Source organism: Berghia stephanieae, chromosome 3, assembly GCF_034508935.2.
Source record: "Berghia stephanieae isolate SIO BIC M18660-M18661 chromosome 3, UCSD_Bste_1.3, whole genome shotgun sequence".
Taxonomy (NCBI): Eukaryota; Metazoa; Mollusca; class Gastropoda; order Nudibranchia; family Aeolidiidae; genus Berghia; species Berghia stephanieae.
In genome coordinates, this window is record NC_088362.1 from 101,600,468 (window position 1) to 101,612,419 (window position 11,952).

An 11,952-nucleotide genomic window follows, 5' to 3' on the forward strand; every position below is an offset into this window, starting at 1 on the left:
TCCAAGCCCATCAACTGCCTGGAAACGTAAACTTATGAACCTGACATATTATCATAAGTTACGTAAAATATTCATATCTCTATTTGTAACTGCCACGATCACTGTTTATCTCTTTTAATTAAATTTCATCATTATTTTTATTTCATTGTAAACAAATCGTTAATTGTTTTTCATTTATAGTAACTAGTAAATTCTGGGGCCTCATTCTACATATATCTTTATGCATAGTCGAGTAGCTCTTTACTCACTTGAGACCATGACATTTTGGAGGGGACACATATAAAGAATTGAATTTATTTAGTTACTTATATCTATTTCATCTAACTTTAAAGTTTAAATTGTAAAACTCTTAATTGCCCCACTTGATCATATTTTAATTGAACTCCCTATTTACAGGATTAATTTTTTTTTCTTTTTTATTTCTTCATTTAAATGGAATAGCAATTTATCCATTCATTCTTTCATTCAAATTGAATAGCATTTTATTGATTCATTCCTTCATTCATTTATTCATTTATAAATTATTCATTCATTCATTGTTCATTCATTTATTCATTCATTCATTCATTCATCCATTCATTCGTTTATTCACTCATTTATCCAATCATTCATACATTTATTCCTCCCTTCATTCTTTCATTCATACATTATCCATTCATTCATTCATCTATTCACTCAGTTTTTCATTCATTCATTCATTCCTTGTCCACTTTGTTATTATATCACTCATTTCATTTTGTTGTTTGCCTCATTCATGAATTGTTTTCAATATGTTTACATTCCATAACGATTCATTCACCTATCATCCAATCACTCAGTGTTGTGAACACATTTTGGAACTATTGTAAATCTTACGATATTTTATTGTTTTGTATTTCAGACATCACTGTTAAACACTCTTCAATGCCTAATTACAATTGTTGAACAACCATTGAACAAGAGAGAGGTCCCAGCCACGAACTGAGTTGGTAAATATATCCTTCATTATTCTCTTTTACATGAGTTGGGCATCACATAGTAACTATAGACATCGTGATTTGTTTTGAATAGTGATTTGTTTAAATGCATTTTTGGCATATTACTGTTACCGAAAACCACTTATATATTATGTTCTGAAAAGTGAGTCTTTAAAAACTAAATAATAATAAAAGGAGTCTACTAGCCGTCGTGTTATATTTAGTGATAGATAACTTGGGATTATTTTGGCATCCTATTATTGTTATCACACTCTAGTATATTAGCGTCATTGCGAATAATTGTACACAAACTAACGACGAGTCACACACATTGGTGATACATTTTTCGTAGTAACATAGTTTAGAGTACACGCGATTGACACATTGTTATTGACACAAGTCATAATAACTCCGCATTGTATTGACACATTGCTTTATAAGATATAACGATAAAAGGCATCAAATTCAACATACATAATAAGTTGAAATAAGAGAGAGATTTCTAAAAATAGAACAGTTCATTCCAGTAAGTGTAAATAAATAAAACAGTCAGTAACAGTATCCTGTCAATATAATATATATAAAACATCGTAACTAATTTATTGCAACATGGAAGCATATAAAAGATACTTAAGTCTCGCAAAGGACTTAGAAATACCCCAGGAAAGAATATTTTCATGGTGCGAAGAGAAAGTAAAAGAAGAAAAAGAACATGAAGAAAGAATTCGTAGAGAAGAAAATGAAGAAAGAATTCGTAGAGAAGAAAATGAAGAAAGAATTCGTAGAGAAGAAAATGAAGAAAGAATTCGTAGAGAAGAAAATGAAGAAAGAATACGTAGAGAAGAACGAGAAGAAAGAGTCCAAGAAAGGGAACTAAAAAGACAAATAGCTTTAGCCGAAGAAGAAACCAAAAGGACCCAAATGATGCTGGAAATTGAAAAAACAAAAACCGGTCATGAAAGAAAACATAATAATAGTGATGAATTTTTCGTGAAACTTCCACGCATGCCAACATACGATGAACGCTCAGACTGCCTAGAATCCTTCTTACACCGATTCGAAGTTCAGGCTAAAGGTTATCGTTGGCCAGAAAGCAAATGGGCCACAGCCTTGATTAACTGCTTATCTGGAGAACCGCTAAAAGTTTTCTATACCTTAACAACTGAAGATGCAGATGATTATGGTAAAATTAAAGACGCTCTACTAAAAAGATTTAGATTAACGGAAGATGGTTACCAGGAAAGGTTTCACACTGCAAAACCGGAAAGTGGAGAAGACTTTAATACATTCGTGAACCGAATTACTCAATTTCTAAACCGGTGGCTTGAGTTGGCAAACGTAAAACAAGACGACTTTGCAGGCCTTTACTTTCTCACGCTGAAGAATCGAATCTATCAAGCTTGCAACCCAGATTTAGTCGCATTCTTTAAAGAGAGAAAGCCAGAAAACTTGGACAAATTAAAAATCTACGCAGAAAACTTTAACAGCGCACATCCATTGACACCGCTTAGCAGAACATTGAAAGAACCATACTACGCTGCCGCTGCTCAGAGTCCAGGTACACCTAAAGTTCAGTACTCAAATAGAACGAGCCGATCAATCACTCGGAACACGCAAGTGAAACAAGATGATCATAGTAACAAACCATGGAACAAACAGTTCAATAGAGACCATAGCCGACCCTATCAAAACAAAACAAGAAATAGCACTGACAATAATACTGAGTATAAGAAAACCAACAAACCTATAATTAAATGTCAATATTGTGGAATGAAAGGCCACACAGCAGACAAATGTTACAAAATCGTGGGATATCCGAAAGAAACTGCAAATGCATCACTCCAAACCAGTGTAAATAATCAGACACGAATAATGTCAGGAGAAAATATAAATGTGTATTGCGTGAAAGGTATGTCACTTTTAACACAAACTCACAAATCAGGATCGCTATTTTTTTGTGAAGGCAAAGCTAATGGAACTGATTGCAAAATATTGAGAGACACAGGATGCAGTACAGTAGGAATAAAAGCATCTTTGATCAATGACGAAGACAAAACTGGAAAAACGGTACAATGCATCACATTCAGTGGCACAGTCGAAACCTTTGAAACAGCTAATGTGTACATAGAAACCCCATACTATACAGGAATAGTGGAATGCTGTATACTTCCCAACCCCGTCGCTGATGTTATTGTTGGCAATATAAAAGGTCTTAAAGACAACCCAACAGATGTAAAAGAATGGTCATTAACCCAAGAAACAGCTTGTCTAGCAGAAACAAGAAAGATGACTAAGACAACAGAGAAGCCAATGACTATTTCTCTAGAACCACAACAATTTGACAGGAACACGTTCATTGAAGAACAGAAAAAGGACCCGACTTTAACTTCATATTTCAATATCGCAAACAAAGGGACGAAATCAAAAGTTGAATACATCATTGAAAAAGATATTCTGTTCAGGTTACATAGGAAAAGAAACAAAATAGCTAAACAACTGGTCACGCCGAGTATTTACAGAAACAAAATCCTTGGAATAGCGCACGATTCAATAACTTCTGGACATCTTGGGAGCTCTTCCACATTGAAGAGAATATCCGAGAATTTCACATGGCCTGGAATTACTAAAGACGTCCGAGAATATGTGAAATCGTGTGACACATGCCAAAGAAGAGTCGCAAAAGGCAGAATACCGAGATTGCCATTAGAGACAACCCCAGTTATTGAAAAAGTTTTTCAAAAAGTTGCAATTGACATTATAGGCCCTTTAACAAAATCAGATAGAAACCATACACACATACTAACACTAGTCGATTACGCAACCAGGTGGCCAGAAGCGATAGCATTGAAATCAACTACATCGGATCACATAGCTGAAGCATTGATGACAATTTTTACTAGAATAGGCATACCAAATGAGATACTGTCGGACAATGGACCCCAATTTACATCACATATGATGCATGAAACCATGAAACTCATGGGAATCCAACACTCATTCACAACTCCCTACCACCCCCAAGCAAATGGTCTTTGTGAAAGATTTAATGGCACTCTAAAGAATATGTTAAGAAAAGTGTCAGCAGAAAAACCAGATGATTGGGACAGATACTTACCAGCAATCCTATTTGCATATAGAGAAATACCCCAAGAATCTACAGGCTACTCCCCATTTGAGTTGATGTATGGACGATCACCTCGCGGCCCGATCAATATAGTAGCCGACATTTGTAAAGGGAATGAGGAGGACAATAACGAAATTATGTTTGCTTACGAATATGTAAGAAACCTGAAAGACAGAATAGAGGACACATGTAAGCTAGCACAGGAATCCGTCACTAAAAAAGCAGAGAAATACAAGGAATACTCCGATAGAAAAAGCAAGTCAAGAAAATTTGAGATTGGTGACAAAGTACTAATACTCTTACCCGATGACTCGAGTAAACTTTTAGCTACATGGAAAGGACCATTCAATGTATTAGCAGTACGATCTGGTGTTAATTACGAGATTCAAATTAACAACACAAACAAAGACATTCCATGCAAACATGCTAAAAAAATATTTCGATAGAGACAGATTATCACAACCAATATTTAACCATGTTGAAGCTGCAAATGTAGGATTAATCATCGAAACTCACAGCGATGATGTCGAACTACAACACACCCCACAACACGGTAACTCTAAAAATAGAACAATTAATGACGTCACAATCAATCCTCAACTAAACGAATGTCAGAAACGAGAAATCAGGTCATTATTAGAAAAGTACCAGTCAGTCTTTACAGACGCACCCGGACATACAACATTAGTGGAACACGACATAAAGTTAACCACGTCTACCCCTATCAACGTGAAAAACTATCCTATTCCATTTCACGCACGAGAACAAGTTGAAAAGGAAGTTAAGGATATGCTAGATACAGGAATAGTTAGATATTCTTCAAGCCCATACTCATCACCAATAGTAGTAGTGAAAAAGAAAGACGGATCGATAAGGCTATGTATCGACTTTCGCAAATTAAATGAAGCAACAGTGTTTGATGCAGAACCAATACCAAATCAAGAGAATTTATTTGCTGCCTTATCTCAAGCAAAATACATGACAAAATGTGATCTTTCTAGAGGTTACTGGCAGATTCCACTGAAAGAATCATGTAAGAAATACACAGCATTTCAATCACCATTAGGATTGTTAGAATTTAACTATATGCCATTTGGATTATCGACAGCCGCATCGACATTCCAAAGAATGATGCGTATGTTATTAAAAGACATCCCGTCTACACTCTCATACTTCGACGACGCATGTATTTTCTCAAACTCATGGACTGATCACATGACAACCTTAGAATTAGTGCTTGAAGCATTAAAACGTAATTCTTTAACAACAAAACCGTCAAAAACAAGCATTGCATTTTACAAAATTGATTTTCTCGGTCATACCGTTGGTCATGGGACACAGACACCCGAGACAGAAAAACAAACAAAAATCGCACAATTGCAACCACCTAAGACAAAAAAAGAAGTACGCAAAGTACTTGGGCTCCTAAATTTTTACAGGAAATACATTTACAACTTCGCGCACATCGCGACACCGCTAACAAATCTGACAAAGAATGGGTCACCGAACAAAATTGTTTGGACAGAAGCGTGTCAGAATAGCTTCAACCAATTAAAGGCATTACTCTGTTCAGAACCAATTCTTAAATTACCCGACATGTCAAAAGAATTTGTTGTAAGAACTGACGCGTCTGATAAGGGCATCGCAGGTGTACTATTACAGGAGCATGAGGGAACTCTAATGCCTTGCTTATATGCAAGCAGAAAATTATTGGACAGAGAATCACGATACTCTGTAATAGAGCGTGAAGGACTGGCCATCGTCTTTGCTTTAAAGACATTCAGCAGATATCTACTGCTAAAAGAGTTTGTGGTCGAAACGGACCATAAACCACTCACGTACATAAGAAATAACAAAATGAATAATAGTAGAGTACTAAGGTGGAGTCTATTTTTGCAAAATTACACTTTCAGTATCTCTCACATACCAGGCTGTGAAAATATTCACGCCGACCTACTTTCTCGATTAGTATAAACACATGAGAAGGGTATAACTTAACTATGCCAAATCAGAACGCACAATTTCGATAATTTTATTTGTAAACATGATGACCCAACTTAATGTAACATTGAGTATTGTTTGGATATATATACCATACCCATTCATGATTTGGGAAATCTTCTCTTTATCTATTATTGTTATGAATTTTCACTCATTTATGATTAATAATTGAAATGTCAATATTCCATTTACATTTTCATTCATTTCATTCAGTAAATTACCTTCATATCATGGACTTAAATCATGCTTCATTGCCATCACTATTGTTTATCACAATGATTTGTAATCACATTGCCATCATGTTGTTCATGACAATGATTTGTAATCACAATCTTTCATTGTTATTGTCACCCATTCATATACCTACGTTAATATAAACATTTCCATGTCTAGTTAATAAATAATTTAATTGTAGCACAAATCATAACAATGGATTAATGCTAGAGTATCATGATAGTAAATTTACTTCCGTTTGTAAAATCTATCTTTCCCATAATGGTTAAAGAGTATATTTTAAACGTGGGTGGGGGGTGTCACAGTAAAGATTGTTCACAATTATCTTATTAAATTTTATTTTATTAAGAACTGAATTCATCTCACTCCAGTTATATTTCGGTAGGCTTAGATAAACTTTACCTTCTAATATTAGATCGTCTTTCCTTTTATAGCCTTCCCTCGAATTAATTTCTAATTAGTGAATACTTTTCGTTCTACATTCTGTCACGTAGCCACTTATTATAAAAGCTGATAGGTCTAACACTCTACACTCACTTTCTCTCCACAATCTATGCCGAACGGCCAGTCGCTCTATTCCTATATATATACTGGAAGATTTTTATCTTTTGGGACTTTGTAGATATTATATCTACACCATTAAGACGCCGGAGCTTTTAACTTTGATTGTATAATCTTCAAGGATCAAACCCAAGCCCGCTGTACTACACTATAACCTCTTTCCAATTGCCTGGAAGCGGAATTTTACGAGTCCAATCCTGTTATCAGAGGAATAGATCATCCAAGCCCATCAACTGCCTGGAAACGTAAACTTATGAACCTGACATATTATCATAAGTTACGTAAAATATTCATATCTCTATTTGTAACTGCCACGATCACTGTTTATCTCTTTTAATTAAATTTCATCATTATTTTTATTTCATTGTAAACAAATCGTTAATTGTTTTTCATTTATAGTAACTAGTAAATTCTGGGGCCTCATTCTACATATATCTTTATGCATAGTCGAGTAGCTCTTTACTCACTTGAGACCATGACAATCATCATCATCATCATCATCATCATTATTATTATTATTATTATTATTATTATTATTATTATTATTATTATTATTATTATTATTATTATTATTATTATTATTAGTATGTAAAAATAGAACTTATTTAATGTTATACATTAGGCGCTTGACACAAAGAAAAATTAAAGGGGATTCCCCGAAAAATCGATCGCCTCGACAAACTAAACATCGAGCATTTACCTACTGTGTATCAGTCCCGAAGAAACAATAACGTCCCTTTGTTCTCTCTCTCTCTCTCTCTCTCTCTCTCTCTCTCTCTCTCTCTCTCTTTCTCTCTCTCTCATACTCTCTTCTCCTCTCCTCTCCTCTCCCCCTCTCTCTGCACAGACACGACACACACACTCACACACACACACACACACACACACACACACACACACTCATGTTTGCAAATAGCAGTTTAAAATTCACTATGGTAAAAACCAGATGTGTGCTCATTCATGCCTCACAGTTTAATACATACACATATTGAAAGGACCCGACGACCATAATATACACAACGTCACTCACACTTATATATAAAACACACACACACACACACACACACACACTTACGCAAATCAAATACTCATATTGTTGACAAATGCAAATAAATAAATTTAACAGTACTATTCAATGAAAATTATACATACAAACAAACATATCAAAATTGTTTATTTCAGGAAATATACATGATAATGTAACAAGGGTAACATATTCATTGACATAATACCATTTCCTAAAATAATGTACAATGTACAGAGCTGGAGTATTAATTTGAACAGTGAAGTTTCAGACTCTGCCACAGAATGTCCCAGAGGTAATAATGATATTAGTGTTGATGACGATGATAATGATAATGACGACGATGATGACGATGATGACGATGAAGATGATGATGATGATGATGGTGATGATGATGATGATGATGATGATGATGATGATGATGATGAAGACGATGATGACAATAACAGTGGTGGTTATGGCGGTGATGGAGACGACGACGATGAGAGTAACAACGGTAGCAATGATATTAATAATAATAATAACAACAACAACAACAATAATAATAATAATAATAATAATAATAATAATAATAATAATAATAATAATAATAATAATAATAATAATAATAATAATAATAATCCCTATCACTATAATATTAATAATAATGTTGATAATTGTGGTGATGATAACAACAGTACTAATAATTACGATGATGATAATAATGACAATAATAATAATAATAATAATAATAATAATAATAATAATAATAATAATAATAATAATAATAATAACAATAATGATGATGATGATGATGATGATGATGATGATGATGATGATGATGATGGTGATGATGATGATGATGATGATGATGGTGATGATAATAATAATAATAATAATAATAATAATAATAATAATAATAATAATAATAATAATAATAATAATAATAATAATAATAATAATAATAAACAGTAATGAAAAATTAAATCGATTATTACAATCATATACAAATTGATATATTTGGAATATTTGACAAATAGATGGATACATATAGATAGAGGGATATATAAATAGACAAATATCTATATTATTAAATATGTAGTGCTACTAATTATGATGAATTTTACATCTTTGTCTCCAAATTTTGTAAGAGCCAATGATGGCACTGTTGCTTATATATTTTGAAAGGACTTTTGCTTCTTTGCTTTTAATGCCCAGAATCTTTAAGCCATTCACAAATCTACCATGGACATAGCCGAGGCTACCTACAGAAAGAACGATAACCTCGGATTTATATCCAAGAGCATTTATTTCCATGCATAAAGGAAAGTACTTTTCAAATTTAGTTTGGAATGACTTGTTAATATGAGCATCAAATGGGACTGAAATTTCAACAATTTGGGCTGTTTTCATTTCTTTGTTGATTTTTAAAATGTCCGGTCGATTACTGTTAGTATTAAATGAGGATTTGTCACTGTCGAAAAAACTTGGTCTGGTGAATGTGTCTTTGAAAATTTGAGTAGTGTCGTTTTTAGGTATTTTGTCAAAAATAATGTCAACAATTCTATTGTGTCGTTTTTGATATATTAATTTGAATTTTGTACATCCGTTTACAACGTGAGATACCGTATCTGACGGATGATTACAGATCTTGCAGCCTTTGGAGTACGACAATGGGTAATATGTATGAAGTAGACTGTCGCACTCCAGAAGCTGCAAGCGGCATTTTATAGCAAACGTTCTAATTTCGTCAGGGAATTTATGATTGAATATGAAACTGGAGGAGAGAGCGTGGTTTACCCCAGTGGCTTCTCTAACAATTCTTCCTTGGGACGCCAGTTCATGGAAATGGGTAGCTATCTCATTCAGTCTCACACTTTTTAAGGAAGTTTTGAAAACATTTTGGGGACTTAAAAGAACAACTGACGTCACTATCAGCCTGTACAGACATCACATAATCTTCATCTTTTATTAAGGAAACATTTTGGCGGATACACTTTTCAAAAAGATCCACCCAAAATGACTTTGGCCAATTAACTTTTGTGTTATTTTGAAGGCGTTTGCCGTTGTGACAAAAACCGGCAAAAGTGTTTTCTTCGTTTTCGTCTAATGAGGCGCGTAGAATTTTTCTTTTCGTTAGATGAAGGTTCAGGCTGTTTGTGGTTGTTATCTTCACACTGTCATCGTCACAATTGAGGATGGACAGGGCAAAGGATAGGTGTTTTGCATAATAAATTATTTTAGGGTTTGGTAACCCGAGACCACCTTTTGATCTTGGACAAAACATGAATGACCTTGTACTCGAATTATTTAAATGTAACCAATTTCTAACTTTGTTCACAATTATATTTTCAATTTCATTAAGGTCCTTTTCGGTAAACATGAGATTACAAAAATAAAACATTAGAATTGAAAAGCACATTGAACTCAAAAGACACAGTTTGGCTGAAGACGGCAGAGGGGAAACATCTAAAAGGTTCATATTGTTTCTAAATTTTTCGATTATCGTTTTTCGTTGATGTTCATCACTTTTGTTTGTCAGGTTGATGTTGTGTCCTAAATACGTGTAAAATTCTTCTTTTTCTAATGTTGGTATTTCATGTTGTTGTATTGTTACTGTTGGTAATTTGAATTTTTTGTTCCAGTTGTTACCTGAACGTTGGCCAGATGTTATGGCGCATTTTGGGGGTTTTATATTCATTCCCGTTGCATTCATATATTGAGTTGTTTTATTGCACAATTGATTCATTACTTCTTCACTTTTTGCTAGTAACGTGACGTCGTCAACGTAACCTTGGATGGGTAGTGGCATCTGCGGAGAGGTCTGGTTTTGTTCGATCCATCTTAGCCATTTATCTATTCCTTGTTCAAAGACAATTACAGACCATGGACATCCTTGGATTATACCTTTGTCTCTGTAGATTGTATTTGTGAGGTGATTTCGGACTTTTACTTGAAATGATGCTTTGTTATAAATATCCTTAGTAATGTTGATGAATACTGAAGGATATGAATATTCATTAAGTTGACGTAGCATGAATTCGTGATCTATACTTCCAAATGCATCTTTTATGTCTACAAAGCATAAATATAATTTTTCCGATGAGTGTAAAAAATCTGATACTGCACATTTTAACGAAAACACATGTTCTTGTAGCCCGTTTCTAGGTAATGAACCTTTCTGTGAAAGTGACAGTCTCTCCGTGTCGACAATTCATTGCATGTGTCGATTTTGTATGAGTTTCATGAATATTTTATAGGACGTTAGTAATAAGGCGATAGGTCGCCAGTCGTCGACGTTGTCCTTGTTTCCATTCTTTTTTGGTACCAGTGTTATGATACTGTGTTTCCAGTCTGGGGGACTTTTTGATATTTTAAACAGGTGTTAAAGATGGCCGTAAAAATTGGTACCAGTTTGTTTATATTTTGTTTTATATATTTATAGGTGACACCGTCTGCCCCGGGTGACTTTTCATATGGTAATTTTTTAACACAGCTTGTGAGTTCGTCGATTGTAAACTCACTTGTTGATGGTGTCCATGCGGGAGGGGGGATAGTGACATCATCGGACCAGGGTGTGTCACTAATGTTTATATTGTTTCGTTGACATTTTTCTTTATAGGCAGTCTCTACTGTGTTGATATCTATCTCACAACTTGAGTGTGTTTGTTTACATCCGTTTCTAATAATATCAATAGCTTTTCGTTGGTGGTTTACGAATATTGCTGTGAGTTCTTGTCTTGTCACCTCTTTTTCCTCCTGTGCTCTTGGTGTGTTGTTTTGAATAAGGGAGGGCATAATGGAGGACTTTATATCTATTATTTTTATTTCGATGTATTTTAATAGAGCTTCATAATTGTTGATCGGGTCTTTTATAATTTTTTTCATCGGTCCATACATACATACATACATACATACATACATACATACATACATACATACATACATACATACATACATACATACATACATACATACATACATACATACATACATCACATACATACATACATACATACATACATACATACATACATACATACATACATACATACATACATACATACATACAT